At 37.2% G+C, this 23,078-nt stretch overlaps 1 pseudogene across 1 annotated transcript; it reads left to right on the top strand.

Moving 5' to 3' along the window:
* Window positions 1-1,193: 1,193 nt before the first annotated feature.
* Window positions 1,194-2,506, top strand: LOC103717346 (prohibitin-3, mitochondrial pseudogene; annotated as a pseudogene). The gene has a single exon (XR_015974585.2). The product of XR_015974585.2 is annotated as a prohibitin-3, mitochondrial pseudogene (transcript).
* The last annotated feature ends 20,572 nt before the right edge of the window (window positions 2,507-23,078 follow it).

Consider the following 23,078-nt stretch of genomic DNA (forward strand, 5'->3'; position numbering starts at 1 on the left):
AGAAATAACAACAAATTCATGTCATTTGGGGCAATGCGATTAGAGCGCAACCATGTTCGAATCCTCTTCAGTTTGGGGTTGAAATGCAGAGATCTAGTTGATCCACAAGGACCGCCAAACCACTGAGGACCATTTTGTCCACTTCGTAGGAGATTTTTTTTTTTTTAAAAAAAGGGAGAAGTAGTATAAAAAGTAGATCTGGATATTAAAAAAAATTAATGAGAATTTGCAAAAAAAAAATATTATTTTTAAATTTCAAAAGCAAGGAATTTTTTTTCCTTTTTCTCTACCTGGGTTTATTTTGGACTTTACTTGACATAATGCTTTAAATAAATATAACACTTAGCTAAATTGATACATATGTTAGTAATTAATTCATGAAAAATGTAGAACATTTAAAAGAAATATTTCTACCAAGAAAATAAGAATATATTCACATAAAAAAAGTGATTCATGCACTTTTTAAACAAAGTTTTATATCTAGATTGAAGAAAAGTGGAAATTGTAGAAAAATTTATAGTATTTTGTTGTGGATGAAGCTCTCTGACCTTGAAAAATCAATGGAAGAGTTGCCATGGTGTGACTTCATGATGGCATGAAAAATATAGTTTTAGATAAATGGATTTATTTTATTTGTTTTCTAAACCCTTCAAGAGTTCATTCATGCCATTACCATTGCTGAATAGTATTGCTTAGGGTATTAAACTTGGTACCCAGAAAAGTGCCTTCATTGTGGGCAAGTAATGTGATAGAAAAGAATTAGTGTGATTCATCGTGTTGCTGCAATTCAATGAAGGGCTACCAAATAAAGATTGATTCTCTCATGACATATGGCTCTAGATTTTTTTTTTTTTTTTGAAGGGTTAGGCATCAAAGCATTTTCCAATGCAAAACGAGTATAATGATTAAGAAAAATAAAAAAAAAAGTGTATTATTATAAAAATAAGAATTTTTCATGCCAAAAATCTTTTTGATTGCATAAAGAGCACAATGATCCAAAATTTAAAAATTTTTAGAGAATTTGCCCCTCTTTTCCAAATTGTGAAAATTGGCAGAATTTTAAGAATTATAGAAATAAATCCACTTTAATTTTGCGACATCAATCTCATGTCAAAATTTCATTTCTAATTCCAATCACCGAACTGAGATCCTTCCGCAATCATGGATGCGGTTGTCCACTAATCAGACGGCCTTGATCTATCATCACCAGCCCTAGCGAAAAAGAGAGAACGGCTGACCCTGCGGAGCACGCGCCTACCATGGCCTTCTTGCTCTCCAAGCAAAGAAAACCCCTAAATCAAATTTAAAGTTTAGGGTTTTTGTTTCTAACGCATCATCCCATTCCCACCGCTTCTCTCCACTCCGTCGATCGATCAACCAACTTTTTAAACCGATAGAAATGGCGGCCGGCGGCGGGCAGGCGGCGGCGTCGTTCCTGACGAACGTGGCCCGGACGGCAATCGGCCTCGGCGTCGGCGCGAGCCTCCTGAACTCGTCCCTCTACACCGTCGACGGCGGCCAGCGTGCCGTCCTCTTCGACCGGTTCCGCGGCGTCCTCGACGATACCGTCGGCGAGGGCACCCACTTCCTGATCCCCTGGCTCCAGAAACCCTACATCTTCGACATCCGCACCCGCCCCCACACCTTCACCTCCCACTCCGGCACCAAAGATCTCCAGATGGTCAACCTCACCCTCCGCGTCCTCTCGCGCCCCGACGTCTACCGCCTCCCCACCATCTTCACCTCCCTCGGCATCGAGTACGACGAGAAGGTCCTCCCCTCCATCGGCAACGAGGTCCTTAAGGCCGTCGTCGCCCAGTTCAACGCCGACCAGCTCCTCACCGAGCGGCCCCACGTCTCCGCCCTCGTACGCGACTCCCTCATCCGCCGCGCCCGCGACTTCAACATCGTCCTCGACGACGTCGCCATAACCCACCTCTCCTACGGCGCGGAGTTCTCCCAGGCCGTCGAGAAGAAGCAGGTCGCCCAGCAGGAGGCCGAGCGGTCCAAGTTCCTCGTCGCCCGGGCCGAGCAGGAGCGCCGGGCTGCCGTCATCCGTGCCGAGGGAGAGAGTGAAGCCGCCAAGCTCATATCGGATGCTACTGCTGCTGTCGGCACCGGGATCCTCGAGCTCAGGAGGATCGAGGCTGCGAGGGAGATCGCCGCTACCCTGTCCAGGTCGCCCAATGTCGTCTACCTTCCGGGAGCGAACAACATGCTGCTTGGCCTCAATCCCACCAGCATGGCGCAGGGCCGTTGATTCACTCGTTTGTCTTTGGATACAATGCCCTCTTGTGCTTGCTTCTGGTTTACTACTACCATTACTGCTACTTTTCTGTGAAATTAATAACTCATGGATGTTGATCCTCAAGGTGCCTGAGACTCCTGGAAATGTGAGAATTTTTTGGTTAAATTTTGATGGTCATGATAGTGTTTGATCACTGAATTGGATCATGTTTGTTTCATTTGGACTGTGAGATTTGATCAAATTTGAAGGTTTCTGGCATATACGTTCTCCTGGATTGGGCTATGATATATATCATTTGCAGGATTGTCATGATTTATCTGGATCTTGATAATTGTGATATGAGATTGATGTTCGGTTTGGGTCTCGGAATGGCAACAATTATGGAATTATCATGCTTCCACATCCTCGGACTTCAAAATGTGTGTTTAGGATCATGGTTTATTAGTTCATGGATGAATTCTATTAATTATTGCTAAATCGATCTATGCTTCGGCATTCATGCTTTGCTTCAATGGATTGGCTGTGACAGTGAAGTTGGTGTTGATTTATTATGTTTTTTCAAAGAATAAAATTACAATTGTACTGTTAGATATTATTACTCTTATTTTTGCTAGTCGTTATTTTTCCATGACATGCAAGGATTTTGCTTTCCTAACCTTGTCCCGTAACTCCCGTTTGTTGACTAATGAACTTTAGCTACCTCTTGAGGAAAGAAGAGGGAAAAGAATGACTGATACCAAAAGTTGCTAGAATTATCATCATTTGCTTGTATTTCTTCTCATACATAAGTGTTATCTGTTTTTTAACATTTTTATTCTTTGTTCTTCTTCATAATATGCTTTTGCCCCCTTATTCTTCTTTAATTTGATATTGTTAGTCTGCATTGTTGAGATATTAATAATTACATATTGTCTGGTGACAACATTCAGAGTAATGTTTTATGCTATGTATTCTGTTTTACCTGCGAGAAAGAGTCAAAGCGGTATCAATCAAATTAATAAATTTTGACCTGACAAGCTTATAATATTTGCATTATCCAACATCTGTTTAGATGGCAGTACAAGGTGCATAATTTGGTCAAGAAACTCTAATTGGACAGAGTTGTCAAAATCTTGTTTGGGGCGATGTGGCAGTTATTTTTTTGCTGATATATATTAGGCATGTGAAGATAATCTAGGGTATCAATGATTTGATTGTAGATTCCAATTACAGTTATGAGGCAGATCAATCTCGTCAACATCATTTGGAGGTTGTGCTTTCTCATGGATGTCATTTTCTTCAGTTTTGTTAGGTGAGAAAATGATCTTTTTCATATAATATGAGGTAGTAAGATGGAATAATAACATAGAATGAAATGATGACTAGTTGTTTCCATTGTGCAGTTATCTTTATGTTATATTTTTCTGATAAAGAATCATCACCTGTCTACCACATTAAGATGTACCTTGTTTCCCATGTCATCATCCCATTTTCTTTTAACCTGCCTCCCTGTTTCTCTATGCTGAATTTCTCTACAATGTGGCGAATCTGCTGATAGAATGATTTTTAGAGTAATTTTATTACTTATAATGGTTCTTTTTGTTCTTGTTTAAAAACATTGAACTGATAATGATATTTCCTTCTCTGTCTCCATTTTAAACCCTTAGGAACCTCCTTGTTGGATTATTGATATGGGGAATGTGATTTATGTAACAGTGCATTGGAGAGTTTGACAATCCAAAACCTGTGTTTGGACAGTCTTTTATTGTTTAAAGACCATGCAATGGCTTTAGACAAGTGCATGATATCTGATTGAGGATTTAAAAGTAAAAGAGAATTCAAAGAGTTATTTCTTATTGGCATTTATGGGGACTGACTGTGTCTTACATAAACAGGTTTGAAAATTTATGGGAATCATGAAAAGTATACACATATATGGGCTTCCATTCAGTCAGCTTGCAATGATGAGTGGTCCTGAAATAAGATAACTATGATGCAAAATATTCTAATGAACTTTTCCAAGACAGTTGTAATTCATAGATCTTTGTTTCGGGAGGCACTTAATGCTTATTGATATCTAGAAGGTTCATGACCCTATCATTTACCTTGGTACCAAACCTGACCTTAAACAACCTCAAAGAAGTGGATTCGATTGGAAGTGGAGCTATATATATGAAAACCTACCCTACTCATTTTTTTCCTTGGAAATTAAAAATTAGAAGTATCTACCTGAACTGAATTAATGCAGTTTGTAAGTGGGTAGGCTTGATACCACTTTTCAGCCCTACCCAGACTCTACAAATTCCTCCCATGTCATATGATGCCTGTATATTCCTCAATCTTTAATTATCAGCTCTACTTAATTGTGTATTTCTGGTCATCAGTTTGTGTCAAATTTTATTCATTCATTTGATATGTACCTGCTAAAAATTCAGGGTTCAAAATACAGAGGATAGAGAGTCATGCCTAAACTGAAGAATAAAAACAAACTGAGCAACCAAAGCATTTTGCTAGCAATCTTCATGTGCCTAACGAGATAAAAACTGCAATCTATGGAGTACTTTCCTGATTGATGAAATCCAGATGTCCCATAATAATCTATTTATCTTTTCCATCAAATCTCCATTTTTTTTCAATAAATCAGTAAACTAGACTCAAATAAATACTGTCTTTTGCTACCCTACTATTACAAACTCTTTGCCTTCACAGATTTTCTTTTAGTCACAGCAATTCTCAACTTACGTGCTTCTATGAGTCTTTTGCCATCTGCTAACTGTCTATACTCTGAATGAAATTTAGAGGGAAAATACTGCAAAGTCACACCATGTGGAAATGATGAAGGATTCCAAGTTTCGTTTTCGGTCCAAAGAAACAAGGATATACTGGTTACAGCATGCACTGAGGCTGAAATAGATGGATAAAGAAACAACTGCAGAGTATAGCTTATGCAGTTATTCAGAAGCAAAATTCTATGACAAATTGAGATCCCCTGTCAACACTAACTAAAGACACGTTAATAAGCAAGATATCATCTGTTTGTTTCGGATGATTGAGCGAACATATTCTTCTCAAACAGCAAACTGTGTCTAAATTAATGTTAAACAGTTTAAACCTAGGTCCTGTACCCAACTTAGCGATCTTAATAAGATAAATAGACATAGTCATGCATTCTGATCAGTATGCCCTTAATGAAAAGCTTGGAAGGCTTAAATTAATCTTGGAGGAATATATGTCCATTTGTCTGCCCGTCTGTGCATTCATTGAAAACTTCGGGCTTTATGTTTGAAGGATTGCATTTGAATCCTCCTAACTTGTTGTGTTCTAATGTTTGGCTCATGATGAAATGGTTGGCATACCACTTGTAATTATTCATACTATTTACAACATCTAGTGCATGCATTGAAAACTTTGGTCCTTTAGGGTTGTAGGATTGCATTTAAATCCTCTTTAGAGATATCTTTTGGGCTTTTAGGAACATTTGAGGTCGTGAGGTTATTGTTGTTCAAGAGTACAACCATGTTGATAGCATAAATGATTTCTGCTTGCAGGGCAGTATCAGTGGTTTTTTCTTTTGAAACATTTTAGTCTTAGATTTGTTTGAATGAATAAAAGCGGGAAGGTGAATGATGCACACACTAACTGATGGTTCAAAGGTACCATGAAGATGGGGTCAATTTCTTATGATGTTTATTTTTAAGTAAAATTGGTGGATACAGCTTAATTTCTTGACACTTATGCTCGGAAAAATGATATTGGGAATTTTCTTGTCTTCCTAGATTGTCATGCGGTTAAAGCTGTGTTTAGGAGGTATTTGTTATAAATGGAAAGAGCTTCTGCAATCGTAACTTTAGATGTGATCTGAGAGATAATGAGGTCATGGATTTGAAGGAGTTGATACTTCTGGATTGAATTTTATTCTTGGACAGGTGAGGGCTCCTTATTTTGAGGATATTAGTTGGAAAGATGTGGATGCGCTACCTAAGACTTCTAGAATCTCTGGTTGCTAAGCTTAGGGGTGTGACTAATGGGGCAAGCCCCGAATCACCATTTCAAAGTCGAGCATTGAGCTTCTGCTGCCCATGCACATATGGTGCATGTATTGGCTGGGTTGCTGTTGGTTGGTTAGATAATTGCCTATGTTACTTTAAAGAGGGGAGGCTCGAAATGGGTTAATCTATGTGGGTTTCAAGCAATGATTTAATGAAGCAAAAAGTCTTAATTAGGCAATTTTGGGAATATCATGCCAAGAAAAAAGATGGTCTGTTGGCCTACTGGCACTGCTCTTTTTAGTTTTGAATGGCCTTTGTATTGTGTTTCTTGGAATAATGAAAGTTTTGTTTTTCATTCTGAGAAGGACAGAATAATTAGCATTTTTTCATTGTATTGACTAAAGTAGGTGGCATGTATATTGTTATAGTAATTTAGCAATTCAAAGTTGCTTGAAACAGTTGAGATGTTTGGAATGTTGCCTGCTGGCTGCTACTTGTTGAGTCTTGCAAAAATTTTCTTGTAGAATGTTAAAAAACTGTCGTTAGTTTGACGGGAGCTTGGAATTTTGTCGTCAGCTTGATAATTCTGTGCTCACTTTGATATGAAGTATCCTAGCAGCATAGTGGTTCCTCTATAATATACTACCTTTTTTCTGTTTAGAAAGAATATTTGAGGATATTGTAGATAGCTAATGATAGATTGACTGCATACTACCTCACCATCATGTGTATGATATTGATGGTTGATACAAACTTTAATGCTGGATTTTAATAACTTATTGTTGCAAAATCCTATGCAAGATTTTCCTTCTAATTCAGTTTTAGGGGAAAGCTCAATGTGTAAAGATTACTTATTCAGTGACCATCTTTCTGCTGTCATGCAAGTGTTATGTCAGTGATCTCTAGTCCGGTAGGACAGAAAAAGCTTGGAAACATGTTTTATCGGTAAAAAGAAAGTGAGAAACCATATAAGGTTATGCTGAAGTTTCTGCTAAGAAGTTTCAAGTACCCCCCTACTGACTTAGGGTGATTCCTACGGCCCTGGAAATAAATATTGGATCTAATTTTGTTGGATTTTTAATCAATGGCAAAAGCCATAGTATATTTATAACATGTTGCTGCATGTGTGTTATTTTGTTTTCGTTTTCTTTCTTTTTCTCTTTTATTTTTTTTGATTTTTCAGAACCTTCTCTCTCTCTCTCTATATATATATATATTTATTTTGTTGGCATATGCACATTCTTGATTGAATGCATATGTGACAAGCTTTTCGAACTGCAATTTAGTTTTGTCCCTGGAGATAATTATTGGTGCTAGTTATGTTGGAGATTTTAATCAATGTCAATATTAGGGAATATTTAGTTTTCAGAACCTTCTACATATATTTATTCAGCCGGCATATACATATTCTTGTGCAAATGCGTGTGTGGAACTTTTCAAACTGCAGATTGGTTTCTGTGTTGATGAAATATCAAAAGCTGAAAAACATAGACAAAACATAGAACGGCCTTAGAAACAGTATGGTGGATGCAACTGAGGAGATCTTTGCAATAATGTTGTGAAGTATCCCCATTTTCTCGTGCTATCAATTTCGTTTGGTTCCATCAAACAAAAATAATATTTATATGGTATCATTTTCATAAAATAATATTTTAGCTAAACTTTTATATGATGTCATTTTCAGGCCATACCAATTTGTAAGTAGGGTTATCAGCTATTCAATTTGTCAAACTCACTTGAGCGCAAAGTACTTAATCCATGTTATTTCTAATAAATTATAATTTTTTTACTTCAATATTCTTTTTTACTTCAATATTTCTAATGCACTAGAATTCCATAAGGGGCTTGGTGGACTTCAGCTCCATCGTCGTTGTCTGCAATTGTTTATTTCTAAAGCTTCATTAGTATGCCATTGCGAAATTTGCAGAAAGCTTTTAAATGGTTCCTAGAACCCTATCTGAGAATGCTGGGCTGAACGCTATGGAGATTATTTGTTCCTTGTATGCTGAACATGCTGCTGGAAATGCCAACGTTGGTATTGATTTGGAAGAAGGTGTCTGCAAGGATGTCTCGACCATGAATATCTAGGATCTCCATCTCACCAAGTGAGCCTCTTCTCATTACTTTTGTGATCATGAAGTATCCTTTTGATTCATTGTAGTTCATCTCTTGGCTTTCTTCTAATCATATTTCTTTTTAAATGTAAAATTTTATATCATCATGGAAGCACCATGTGCTAAGTGTCTGATTAAAGCTGCATTCCTTAGTAACTTATTTTTGTTTTGTTTTCTTCAGTAATTTAGAATTTAAAGCTCGTGATCGCGATTGCGTGCCATGAGCGGGATCGCGATTGAGATCGATCGCGATCGTGAGCCTTTCTTCACAGTGATCACGGGATCGCGGATCGCGAGCTGCTCTTCACAGCGATCGCGGGATCGCGATCTCCTTCTTCACAGTGCTCGCGGCTCGCGATCTCCTTCCTTCCTGTTTTCATAATCCACAGTCCTCCCAGCTTCCAAATCTCTCCTCTCCAAAAATACCCTGTACTTAAAGAGAGATCGAATTTGGACAGCATGTTTGATCCACCTGCTTGGTCTCTTTTGAAAACAGAAGACTCAAAGGATAGCATGAGTTTGTTGAGGTGAGGTTTTGGATCTTCTTTTGATTTTTTCCTTTGTTGTACATTCGCTTTCAGATTCTAATCCTATTTCTTTAATTTACTTGAACTTACAATGAAGAGTCATGTTCATCAGCTGCAGGTTATTCATGATTCGCGATCACAAAATTCTGATTTGCAAAGTTAAAATTTCATTTTGGCATGATTCTTGCAAAAACAAAGAAAAACAAACAAAAAAAAAAAAAACAAAAGAAAGGAACGCTTCCTTCTGCCATTAGTATCATGTTATTTGCAGTGGGGGAAGAAAGAAGTAATGACCTGAGATCTGACCAAATGAAACTGAAAGATTGCAAGATAAGCCACTTTGATGAGCTTCATATGAGCTTTGATAAGAAGTATAATTTAGGGAAAGTTTTGGAAGATGAAATGATTTATACGAGCCTTGGTAGAGCTTCTGGAGAAAGGAATCTGGCAGGAATGGAGAACTATAAAAGCATATCAAATCAATTGAGTTTGAAAGCAGGTTATTGCTCGGAAAAGGCCTCTTCCTTTCAGGGAATTTTAGAACCAAATTGCATTTCCTTGTTCATGAATGAGCGCAGACCAGCTAATGTGGCTTGTCTTGTCCCTTCTGTCCCAAAAGTTCTACAGAAACAAATACCGCATCCTTTGACTGCATCATTTTGCATGAAGACAAACTGTTCGACCTTTTTCCTGTTCCGAAATTAAATCCTACTGCAGATTTGATCCAAAGGAGATCCGAATCAAAAGTTCCTTCTGAATGTGAACCTTCTAGCAACTTCAATTGTGAAAATGTAGAATAACTATCAGGCCCTGGTATTCAGTTCCAGAAGTCAGAAGCACATCCATTGGGCGCAGGTTCTTTTCCATATTTATCTTCTGCTAAAACTTTTCATGTAGATATTCAAATGCCTGATTCGTCAGGTCAAAGGAATGCTGATAAGGATAATGGTGACTAAATGCGCAGAGAGCGAGAGAGATTCCATAGATTCATGTGAAGTGGAACAGAATATTACGACTGATGATCCAATCAACAAGACACATGTCACCCTCTCATAAATCCAAATTACAGGGAGTTCAATTTTCCACATATCAAGGCTCTCCCATGATGTTCGTTTTCCTAACGGCTCTAACAATAATTAATAAATGTAAAATTCTAAAAGCTATGATATTAAGTAAATAATATAGAATTATGAAGGCTATCACATTAATTAATGTATCTAAATTCTTTATATGCACTAGAATTCTTTTCTCTATATATATCCTTCTAAATATGCAAAATTATACAAATATTTTTGTGAAATTGCCATTTGTTTGTATATCCTTATAAATATTTCTATTTGCACGTCTATCTAATAAGAATATTTTAGTTATTTTAATTTGAAACTATTAATTTTTTAATGACATTAGATGGCATAGATACAAATGCAAAAATAAGAAGAAAAAAAAGTCGAATAGCGAAACAAGTATTTTACGAGGGTATATATGCAAATATCAATTTTGAAAGGGTATTCATACAAAATTCGATATTTAGGAAGGTATTAATGCAAAAAAAGAAAAATCTTAAATTTTTTGATTGCAAATAAATTTATTTTGTAAGCTCGGCCATGCACCCTCACGCCTATGCATGCTCGTATTAGTTCAAGGGGAAGCAATATAAAGACATGATGTGCGTTCTGTCAGCTGTGTTGGTGTGGCTCTGCAATGGGAGTGTCATGCCCCCACTAGATCCAGGTCGCCCATGCAATGGAGCAATCTAACAGGGCTCATGGTGTGTCTAAAGCTGGCTTGTTTAATTGTTGATTTTGTTTCCTGCGGCACTTTCTGTGACTTTGATAAAGACTTTTTTTGCATGAAATTTTCTCCATTGCAACGCCACTGCTGCCGATTAAGGGGGAGGGGAACCAGGGCTACATTGACGCTTTGCAGCATTTGAGATGCCCAGCAAAGTGGTTGATGGTCGGCGCCGGTGAGCTCGACCTTATAGCTCTGATACAATGAAAATACTGGAAAGTAGAATGACTTGTTTCACGTTATTTATGGGAATTAACCTCTGTTTATGCATGAGTACCATAAGTACATATGGTATGGACAGAAGAGAGAGATTTGCCATACATGATAGAGGTACATACTAGTAGGTCTATTGTACATGGTAGATGCATATGATACATGTGACATGGAAATTGGATGTTGATGAATTGTGCATGCAGTAAATATGTGATGCTCCAATAAGGCAGGTAGACCATCTTCCATAGTACGTTGATATTAATTCTATATCAAGTATAAGGCCATCATTCCATATCAGGTAGCAAGGGGAGTTCTATTAAGCCCCTATTAGATGAGATCATAAGACGAGGCATTAAAAGAGAGATTGGGAACAATTTCCTGAGAAGAGAAGTCTTTACGCAGCGCAATGAAAAATCTGGTTCAGCCTAAAACCATATTCCACTTGACACATGTTTCGTCGTTTGTTGGTATCACTTTATTTTGTCGGAAAGTCGAGTCTTATAGTTTATTCAGCTTGATTTTTCTAGTTAGAATTTCATGCTGAGGAACAGAAATTGAACTTTACAATGATGGGCCCACAATAAAAACAAAAAGACATTACCAAGTATAATCCATACTTCTTTTCCAAGTTCCAACGTGAACTCTCGACACAATGCGGCTTTCCTTGTGCCAATGATTTTCCAGATCTTCAACCACAACTTCAACCATTGGATGGCACAAAAAATATATGACAAATCCATATATGCTTCAATAAAAAGGTGATCGATGAGGTATTCCTTTCCTACTCTTCCGTCGTGGGCTTTGACTGCAAAATTTTGCCTCCAAAACTGTATCTCTCTTGATTGGTTGTCGATTGTGGAGCTTGTTCGAAGTATTGCGAATGCATAGACATTCTGACCTGATTAGTTCCATCTCTTCGGGTGCCATACTGACATTAGCGCATCGGATACCATCCATCTCTTCTTCTTAGCTAGCAATAAGCTCCATCTCTTTTTTTTGGCTTGCAACAAGCGAGGTCATAACATGGATGTAGCATCAATACAATAGAGAATATGAGAATAGGTAACAAAAGAAAATATAACATACCTGCCCAAAAAATGGTACAAAATAGAGAGAGATTGAAATAGATACAATAATAAATCTATATACGTAATGAAAATATAAAATGTGGAGAGTTAATATTTTTTAAGCGATCCGATTGAGCTAAGCATCGAAATAAATCATGTGTTTCTTACCTTGCATTCTATTGAGCAAAAGAGATCGTCCGTTTTCAACTCCCAATTGTATGTCTTACAACATCTCTTTAGGCTTAAACCAGCATGCTTCTTGGTTTGCCGACTATAAAGATGAAAGATTTTTTTTTATATTAAATTCTTTAATGCATGATGCATCTAGAAGTTCATTAATGTCACCAACTTCAATTGCAGAATGCCCCGATGCCCTCCTTACCTATATTACAAGTGTTAATTTTATGTGAGAGGTAAGAATACTATCATTAACAAATAAAATAAAATAAAATAAATATAATGATCAACATTTTGGAAAAGAATAATTTATGTACTTGGAGGATCAGGTGATCACTATGCTTGATATCTTCCTTACAACATTGGGAACAAAAAGGAGCATCCATACAATATGTACAGTAATAGCTGCGCAAATAGCATTTAGAAATCTCATGTATTGGGCAGGGATCGTGGAACTTCACCTTCACAAAAGGCGCCAACCAAGGAGGATGTGCAGCAGTGTTTGACCATGAAGCAACGGTGCTCTCGGACACCATCATTCCCACACTCTTTCTTTCTCTCTTCCTCGATCTTCTCTCTCTCTTTCTCTCTTCCTCGATCTTCTCGTCTTCTCTTTCTCTCTTTCTCTCTTCCTCGGTCTTCAACGAGCTCAGTAAATTTATAGCTATGAGTTTGGGCAGAGATATTATAGGATTATCCGAGCGGGAATAGGACTTAGGACTTCAAGTCCTACTCCAACTCAATTTTCTGTTCTTCCCTACGCGGGTTGCATCTTTCGCGCGGAAAAAGGATTCATCCGATAGCGCATTGGACGCTTCCAGATCTGTGCAAGCAGAGGAATGCTTAGGAGCTGCGCCGATCGCGATCCGACAGCCGACGTCGCGATAGACCCCCACGAGCAGCTGCAAGGCATCGACGAAAGTGGCGAGAGAGGACGATGGAATAATGAAAGCCAATTAAGATTAGATTCAAGGGATTTCGTTAAAACATGGCTTCATCACTCAGACCCAAAGAAGGATCGTAGGTTAAGGAAAGCTATATATAAAGCCATGTTTTAACGAAATCCCTTGAATCCAATCTTAATTGGCTTTCATTATTCCACCGTCCTCTCTCGCCGCTTTCGTCGATGCCTTGCAGCTGCTCGTGGGGGTCTATCGGGACATCGGCAGTCGGATCGCGATCGGCGCAGCTCCTAAGCACTCCTCTGCTTGCACGAATCTGGAAGCGTCCAATGCGCTATCGGATGAATCCTTTTTCCGCGCGAAAGATGCAACCCGCATAGGGAAGAACAGAAAATTGAGTTGGAGTAGGACTTGAAGTCCTAAGTCCTATTCCCGCTCGGATAATCCTATAATATCTCCGCCCAAACTCATAGCTATAAATTTACTGAGCTCGTTGAAGACAGAGGAAGAGAGAAAGAGAGAAAGAGAAGACGAGAAGATCGAGGAAGAGAGAAAGAGAGAGAGAAGATCGAGGAAGAGAGAAAGAAAGAGTGTGGGAATGATGGCGTTCGAGAGCACCGTTGCTTCATGGTCAAACACTGCTGCACATCCTCCTTGGTTGGCGCCTTTTGTGAAGGTGAACTTCCACGATCCCTGCACAGTACATGGGATTTCTAAATGCTATTTGTGCAGCTATTACTGTACAAATTGTATGGATGCTCTTTTTTGTTCCCAATGTCGTAAGGAAGATATCAAGCATAGCGATCACCTGATCCTTCAAGTACGTAAATTATTCTTTTCCAAAATATTGATCATTATATTATATTTATTTTATTTTATTTTATTTTAATGATAGTATTCTTACCTCTCACATAAAATTAACACTTGTGATATAGGTAAGGAGGGCATCCGGGCATTCTGCAATTGAAGTTGGTGACATTAATGAACTTTTAGATGTATCAGGTATTAAAGAATTTAATATAAATAAAAAAAAATCTTTCATCTTTATAGTCGGCAAACCAAGAAGCATGCTGGTATAAGCCTAAAAGGATATTGTAAGACATGCAATTGGGAGTTGAAAACGGACGATCTCTTTTGCTCAATAGAATGCAAGGTAAGAAACACATGATTTATTTCGATGCTTAGCTCAATTGGATCACTTAAAAAATATTAACTCTCCACATTTTGTATTTTCATTACGTATATAGATTTATTATTGTATCTATTTCAATCTCTCTCTATTTTGTACCATTTTTTGGGTAGGCATGTTATATTTTCTTTTTGTTACCTATTCTCATATTCTCTATTGTATTGATGCTACATCCATAACTGCTAGCCAAGAAGAAGAGATGGATAGGATCCGATGCACTAGTGTCAGTATGGCACCCGAAGAGATGGAACTACCTAGGTCAAAACGTCCATGCATTCACAATACTTCGAACAAGCTCCACAATCAACAAATAATCAAGAAAGATGTAGCTTTGGAGGCAGAGTCTCACAATAAAAGCCTACGATGAAAGAGTAGGAAAGGAATACTTCATCAATCACCTTTTTAATGAAGCATATATGGATTTATCATATATTTTTTGTGCCATCCAATGGTTGAAGTTGTGGTTGAAGTTGTAAAAGAAGATCGGGAAAATCATTGGCACAAGGAAAGCCGCATTGTGTTGAGAGTTCACGTAAGAACTTGGAAAAGAAGTACGGATTATACTTGGTAAAGTCCTTTTGTTTTTATTGTGGGCCCATCATTGTAAGGTTCAATTTCTGTTCCTCAGCATGAAATTCTAATTAGAAAATCAAGCTGAATAAACTATAAGATACGACATTCCCACAAAATAAAGTGATACCAACAAATGATCAAACATGTGTGAAGTGGGATATGGTTTTAGGCACTGAACTAGATTTTTCATTGCGCTGCGTAAAGACTTCTCTTCTCAAGAAATTGTTCCAAATCTCTCTTTTAATGCCTCATCTCATGATCTCATCTAATAGGGGCTTAATAGAACTCCCCTTGCTACCTGATATGGAATGTGGCCTTATACTTGATATAGAATTAATATCAACGTTCTATGGAAGATGGTCTACCTGCTTTATTGGAGCATCACATATTTACTGCATGCACAATTCATCAACATCCAATTTCCGTGTCACATGTATCATATGCATCTACCATGTATAATAGACCTACTAGTATGTACCTCTACCATCTATGGCAGATCTCTCTCCCATATATGCTTATGGTACTCATGCATAAACGGAGGTTAAATCCCATAAATAACGTGAAACAAGTCATTCTATTTTCCAATATTTTCATTGTATCAAAGCCATAAGGCCGAGCTCACCAGCGTCGACAATCAACCACTTCGCCAGGCAGCTCAAATGCTGCAAAGCGTCAATGTGGGCCGAAAACCCTGCCCTGATTCCCCTCCCCCTTAATCGGCAGCAGTGGCGTTGCAATGGAGAAAATTTCATGCAAAAAGAGTTGTTATCAAAGTCACAGAAAGTGCCGCAGGAAACAAAATCAATAATTAAACAAGCCAGCTTTAGCCACACCATGAGCCCTGTTAGATTGCTCCACCGTGCCGAGGACTTGGATCTGGTGGGGCATGACATTCCCATTGCAGAGCCACACCAACACAGCTGACAGAACGTACATCATGCCTTTATATTGCTCCCCCTTGAACTTCTATGCATAGACATAGGCGCGAGGGTGCATGGCCAAGCTTACATGGTAAATTTATTTGCAATCAAAAAATTTAGGACCTTTTTTTTGCATTAATGCCCTCCTAAATATTGGATTTTGCATGAATATCCTCCCAAAATTCATATATATGTATATAAGCTCATAAAACACTTTTTTGCTATTCTACCTTTTTTTTATTCTTATTTTTGCATACGTAACTATGCCAATCTAATGCCGTTAAATTATTAATTGTTTCAAATTAAAATAACTAAAATTAGTTAATTGCATAGTAAGTTTTTGGTTTGGATTTCTCATTGAATGATTGTGAGATTTTTTCTATATTGCAACTCTCGAACAAGAAGATGGAGTTTTCAAGAAATACTTTGCAATTAATAAGCTCAAAGATGCAAGGCTTGCCCCATTCTACATCATAATTTATGATTAACGTAAAATAATTATAGTTATTTCTAATAAATTATAAAGTTTTTACTTCAATATTCTTTTTTACTTCAGTATTTCTAATGCACTAGAATTCTATAGGGGGCTTGGTGAACTTCAGCTCCATCATCGTTGTCAGCAATTGTTTATTTCTAAAGCTTCATTAGTCATTTATTAAGGAAACCACTTTTACCTGCAAAATTTGGACGATAGATAGATCAGATACAAAGTCTGTGTATATAATTCTATGCTTTGTTTGACTGAATAACATCTCTCTACCAACATGGTTGTTAGAAGATATTAATTGAGAATTTTTCTAGGATGCATTGTTCTTGGGATTATATCTTGAGGCCCCAAACTACATCCACTAATGTATTTTGGATTTAGAATATGTTATTAATACACAAATGTCGATATTGGGAAGAAGCAATTCAAAGCATGCCATTTGAGAACGTCATTTTCGTTAATGTTCATAAACTTATTCTTGTTTGGCTCCAACATATGATGGTGCCGAATTGATATTACCTATATTTGTGATCGTCACTTTTTGTCCTTGTTGCTGGGACTTGTTGCCTAGTTTCCTCTATCTTTTCTGATTTATTTTTTTTTGACAAGTTATAACACATACCAAACTAAGGACCACTTTAAAACGACCTCAAAGAAAAAAAAAAAATCATAAGACCAGCAAACTCATTTGCAAATATAGAAATTGGTGAATGTTTAGAAAAGAATTCAATTTTATTGACATAAGATTGGAGCCCAATAAAATCTGTTTTTTTAAGATAAAAATAATAGAAATAGGTGAAGCAAGTATAGGCTTAAAAATTAAATCGGACCCTATCCAAGTTTCCAACTGCAATAGTTGAATATCCGCAACAAATATCAGTATTAAATTAACTACTGAATATTAAAATAGATCAGAAACATCTGCATAGTTATGATTTTTGTGTCAGTGAAAAATATTTTCATTCAAATTAACTTTGGGTCTATACTGGTATGACTATAATTATTTTACGTTAATCATAAATTATGATGTAGAATGGAGCAAGCCTTGCATCTTTGAGCTTATTAATTGCAAAGCATTTCTAGAAAACTCCATCTTCTTGTTTGAGAGTTGCAATATAGAAAAAATCTCACAATCGTTCAATAACAAATCCAAACCAAAAGCATACTATGTAATTAACTAAACAATGTTCTTGAGCTCACTATAAACTAATAGGGTGCACAAAAATAACAAATCCGAACCACAAACATACTATGTAATTAACTAAACAATGTTTTTGAGCTTACTACAAACTAATAAGGTGCTCAAAAATATATGATAAATCCAAATATGCTTCAATAAAAAAGGTGATTGATGAGGTATTCATTTCCTACTCTTTCGTCGTAGGCTTTTACTGTAAGACTCTGCCTCCAAAGCTACATCTCTCTTGATTGTTTGTTGATTGTGGAGCTTGTTCGAAGTATTGTGAATGCATGGACGTTTTGACCTGGGTAGTTCCATCTCTTCGAGTGCCATACTGATACTAGTGCATTGGATCCCATCCATCTCTTCTTCTTGGCTAGCAACAAGCTCCATCTCTTCTTCTCGGCTTGCAACAAGCTAGGTCATAACATGGATGTAGCATAAATTCAATAGAGAATATGAGAATAGGTAACACAAAAAAAAAAAAATACAACATGCGTGCCCAAAAAAATGGTACAAAATAGAGAGAGATTGAAATAGATACAATAATAAATCTATATACGTAATGAAAATACAAAATATAAAGAATTAATATTTTTTAAGTGATTCAATTGAGCTAGGCATCGAAATACATTACAAGTGTTTTTTACCTTGCATTCTATTGAGCAAAAGAGATCGTCCGTTTTCAACTCCCAATTGCATGTCTTACAACACCCTTTTAGGCTTAAGCCAGTATGCTTCTTGGTTTGCCGACTATAAAGATAAAAAGATTTTCTTTTTATTTATATTAAATTCTTTAATACCTGATGCATCTAAAAGTTTATTAATGTCACCAACTTCAATTGCAGAATGCCTCGATGCTCTCCTTACCTATATCACAAGTGTTAATTTTATGTGAGAGATAAAATAAAATAAAATAAAATAAATATAATGATCAATATTTTGGAAAAGAATAATTTACGTACTTGGAGGATCAGGTGATCGCCATTCTTGATATCTTTCTTACGACATTGGTAACAAAAGGGATCGTGAAACTTTACCTTCACGAAAGGTGCCAACCAAGGAGGATGTGCAACAGTCTTTGACCACGGAGTAATGGTGCTCTCGGACCCCATCATTCTGACTCTCTCTCTCTCATTCTCTGATTTTCTCTCTCTCATTCTCTCTTTCTCTCTTCCTCGATCTTCTCTTTCTCTTTTTCTCTCTTCCTCGATCTTCAACGAGCTCAGTTAAATTTATAGCTATGGGTTTGGGCGTAGGTATCATAGGATTATCCAAGCGGGAATAGGAACTCAGGACTTCAAGTCCTACTCCAACTCAATTTTCTGTTCTTCCCTATGCGGGTTGCATCTTTTGTGCGGAAAAAGGATTCATCCGATCGCGCACTGCACACTTCCAGATCCGTGCAAGCAGAGGAAAAAGGATAACAACTTGGCATTGGGTTTTTATCATCCCAAGTTGGGAAGAATGGAAACAGCTTGCTAAAAAGTACTTAGATTTTTTTCTATGTTATTTAGCCGTCCGTCTTCAGCTTAGTCGCCACTACTAGTATATTGGGATGTTTAATGGCAATCTGCATTCTCCAATTTGGGTCTCCCTCGTGGGTCTCTCTTTCTATGAGGGCCTTTCGGGAGCACTGTAAATTCTTGTGATGGATTTCACCCCCTGTTCTCGTCTCTCTTTTTGCAGATTGGATCAGCATGCAATTGCGAAATTTGCAGAAAGCTTGAAATGGTTCCTAGAACCCTATCTGAGAATGCTGGGCCGAAAGCTATGGAGATTATTTCTTCCTTTCATGCTGAACATCCTGCTGGAAATGCCAACATTGGTATTAGTTTGGAAGAAGGTGTCTGCAAGGATGTCTCAACCATGAATATCTGGGATCTCCATCTCACCAAGTGAGCCTCTTCTCATTACTTTTGTGATCATGAAGTATCCTTTTGATTCATTGCAGTTCATCTCTTGGCTTTCTTCTAATCATATTTCTTTTTAAATGTAAAATTTTATATCGTCATGGAAGCGCCATGTGCTAATTGTCTGATTAAAGCTGCATTCCTTAGTAACTTTTTTTTGTTTTGTTTTCTTTAGTAATTTACAGTTTAAGTTGGACACTGCCTAATCAGTTATGAATGCAATTGTTTTGGAATTAAATTTAAAAGGATTTGAATGCATTTTCCAGGATTGATCCTTCCAATTGCCATGATGTTGTGAAATGTATTAGGTAAATGAATAATTAGGATTCTTTGTTCTCTGTATGCGAACTTCCTTTGGGGGTTGTCTGATAGATGACTAAATTAGGTGCATGAGGTGACCACGAAGAGTCTATCATTGTTAAAAAGAGTTTAATATGTCAAAATTCAATGACAGTTTTATACATACACAGGTGCTGCTTTGGGAGCAGAGGCAATAAAATGCTGTTCTTTTTTGATGTTTCAGTGGTGAGACAGTTTTGTTTCTTTCTTCTAACCATTGCAGCAGACATGATGAATTCCGAATGAATGTGTGAAATGTCTCACCATCGCTGTGGTTGATCTGAATGAGCTATTCTTCGAATCAAAGAAATTTTGATGGTAGTTATATTAAAAAAAACTGTGCCCTCTGAAGTAAATGGGAGGTGCTGTCTGGAGAGGATGAGAGGATTCTTTTCTTCTTAAAAAATGGTCGTTTAACTTGAAAGATATTTCATGTCAGATTTGATGGTTGATATCTTCACCATTTCTAAGATATGACAATTCTTTAGAAGTTACCAAGGGAGGCATGAGTGTTGCTATTGCTGTTTGGTAAGATTTACCAGGTGACTTGTGATTAGTAACACGTATCAATTAGGATAGCTGATGCTAGATGCATTTGATATATATGGAAGCAAACATATTTTTCCTTTGAGAACTGACTATACTATGAATGCTTAGTCATAAATAGGTGAAAATAGAAATTTCTTCAAAATCTTACAGACTTGCATATGTTATTTCATGGCGACCATTCATTTGTTTGATTATCTCAGTTTTTTAATTATATAAATATATGGAGAGAGAGAGAGAGAGAGAGAGAGAGAGAGAGAGAGAGAGAGAGAGAGAGAGAGAGAGAGAGACTAGGATCTGGTTGATTAGATTCCAAGTCATCCAGTCAGGTGAAATCAGAAGATAGGGGGTTTATTTTGATGATCGTAGCTATTGAATTTGATCTACAATATCAAAAAACTACTTCCAGACAAAAAATCGTGTGATTTGAAATCCCTAGCTAATGCATCAAATTAAAAGCACATGATTTTTGGTCGGTAAACAAACTAGAGGTAGCAGATCCCATTCATCAGCTTGGATCATTAGTATCGAACCCTTATCTTCTACATCCTCGCTCATCTCTCGCTGGCTATATATTTATATATAATTAGGGATTTATGCCGCAGTCTTCGTCTTCCCATTGTGGAAAAACTGTAATACATATAAGCTATATCCATGTGCTTTGTACTGTAACATATATTTGTAGCTTTAGTATATAGTATGCGTACCTGTATAGATATTCATTAAAATTATCCCATCCTTGGAGCAGATTCTTTGCACTCAAATATGCTGCAGATGCTGCTTGTACTGTTCTCCTGGTTGATCAGGTCTCTTTTCCTATTTCATAGTTTCCTTGTGGTATCATTTCCTATATTGCAAGTATCCTCTTCTTTTAGCTGCTGCTACTGCTGCTTTTTTTTGAGAACTAGGACAGGAGAAAACCCAGACAGTAAATCCAAGTGAGGTTGGACTTGAACCGAAGTTCCTGATGCCAACTTCTAAAGACTTTACCAACTCTACTAATTCACACTCTCTCTGCTTCTAGCTTATAAGGAAGCTTTTATATTTGGCAACTTCCTTAACAAAATTCCATATATGTTGACATCGAAACTATATGCTTCTTGGGCTGATTATAATGGTAAAACCAGCAGGTGGCCCAAAGAGAGACCCGCCGGCCGGGATGGATGAGGATTAATGATGTGCATATGGGTTGACTGTGAAGCACTAGTATCAATTCGCTAACTAATAAGTAGTAGCTTTAATGCTTTTATGTATTTTAGTAGGTGATGGCACTAGAAAATTTTGATTCCCATCCAGGGAAATCTGGTACATGAACATCTTGACATACCAACATCATGTGCAATGTCGCTATGTTCTGAATCACTTTTAGTATCATGGATGCTCCACATTACAAAGTATATTTTCAGCTGAAAATAAGGACATTACATGTAAATAAGGACCCTTATTTGAATTCAATAAAAATATTTAAATAAGGATCCGACCTGCTTAGATCCTATTCAACCCATTTTAGAGGATCCGTTGGGCCGGGTCAGGTCTTAAAATTAGACCCGTTCCATTTTTCGGGCTGGGTCTGATTTTACATTTGAAATTTGGATAATTTTGGATTTTGAATTCTATGATCTGTCCAGATCTGATCTGACCTGATTTGAAACCTGTCAAACTATTTAGGCCTATGGGCTGCAACCCGCATGCAGTAAATATGTGATGCTCCAACAAGGCAGGTAGACCATCTTCCATGGTACGTTGATATTAATTCTATATCAGGTGTAAGGCCATCATTACCTATCAGGTAGCAAGGGGAGCTCTATTAAGCCCCCATTAGATGAGATCATGAGACGAGGCATTAAAAGAGACATTGGGAACAATTTCTCGAGAAGAAAAGTCTTTACGCAGCGCAATGAAAAATCTGGTTCAGTGCCTAAAACCATAGCCCACTTCACGCATGTTTGATCATTTGTTGGTATCACTTTATTTTGTCAGAAAGTCTGAATCTTATAGTTTATTAAGGTTGATTTTCTAATTAGAATTTCATGCTGAGGAACATAAATTGAAGTTTACAATGATGGTCCCACAATAAAAACAAAAGGTCATTACCAAGTATAATCCATACTTGGGATTCTTTTCCATGTTCCACTGTGAACTCCCTACATAGTGCGGCTTTCCTTGTGCGAATGATTTTTCCGATCTTTTACAGCTTCAACCATTGGATGATACTTTACATAAATCTTAAAGAATTTAAAACAGTTGTTAGATGATCCAGTGAAAAATAATAAACCTATTGTTCAGAAATATGGAGACTATAATCAGTGGTGGAATGGCCTTCCAGGTAAAGCATTTGTATTAAAAGGCCAACAGGGTAGCAGATTGGGTAGCCTTGTATATGGCTAACTATTCTGAAGAGACTGTGGCTAGAGGAGGGGATTACTTGATGCATTCCGAAATTTTTTATTTTTTATTTTTTTTAGATATATATCTACGATATATTTGTTTCAACAAAAAACAATAAAAAGTAAATTGTTGCTAAAAATAAATAAATAAATAAATCATGCCAAAGATATAACTTGAACCCAGGCCCTTCCATGAGACATCCGTACCTGCGCATGAATTTGGCTGATTGGCTTCAGAGAGAAATAGACAAGCCGCCGTAATGTGTGGCCGGTGATTGATAAAAAAAAGTGGTCACCACCCCAAATTATTGGTGCAGGGCCGGCCTACATCCCTCAAATCCATCAAAAGCACATAGGTGCAAGCTGCATGTAAGCTTCACCAACTGTTGTCCCATCACAATCGTCAAGTATAAATAAATAAACTTTGTAATTGTTGAGGATCCGGTCTGAATCTAAATGGGCTCAATTCTTTTGAGTTAGGTCCGAATTATACAGAAATCCGATCAGACCCGAATGACCTGTTAGGTCAAAAATTAT

Source organism: Phoenix dactylifera, chromosome 18 (genome assembly GCF_051530095.1).
Source record: "Phoenix dactylifera cultivar Ajwa chromosome 18, Ajwa_hap1_PhDact_Kaust_v1.1, whole genome shotgun sequence".
Lineage (NCBI taxonomy): Eukaryota > Viridiplantae > Streptophyta > Magnoliopsida > Arecales > Arecaceae > Phoenix > Phoenix dactylifera.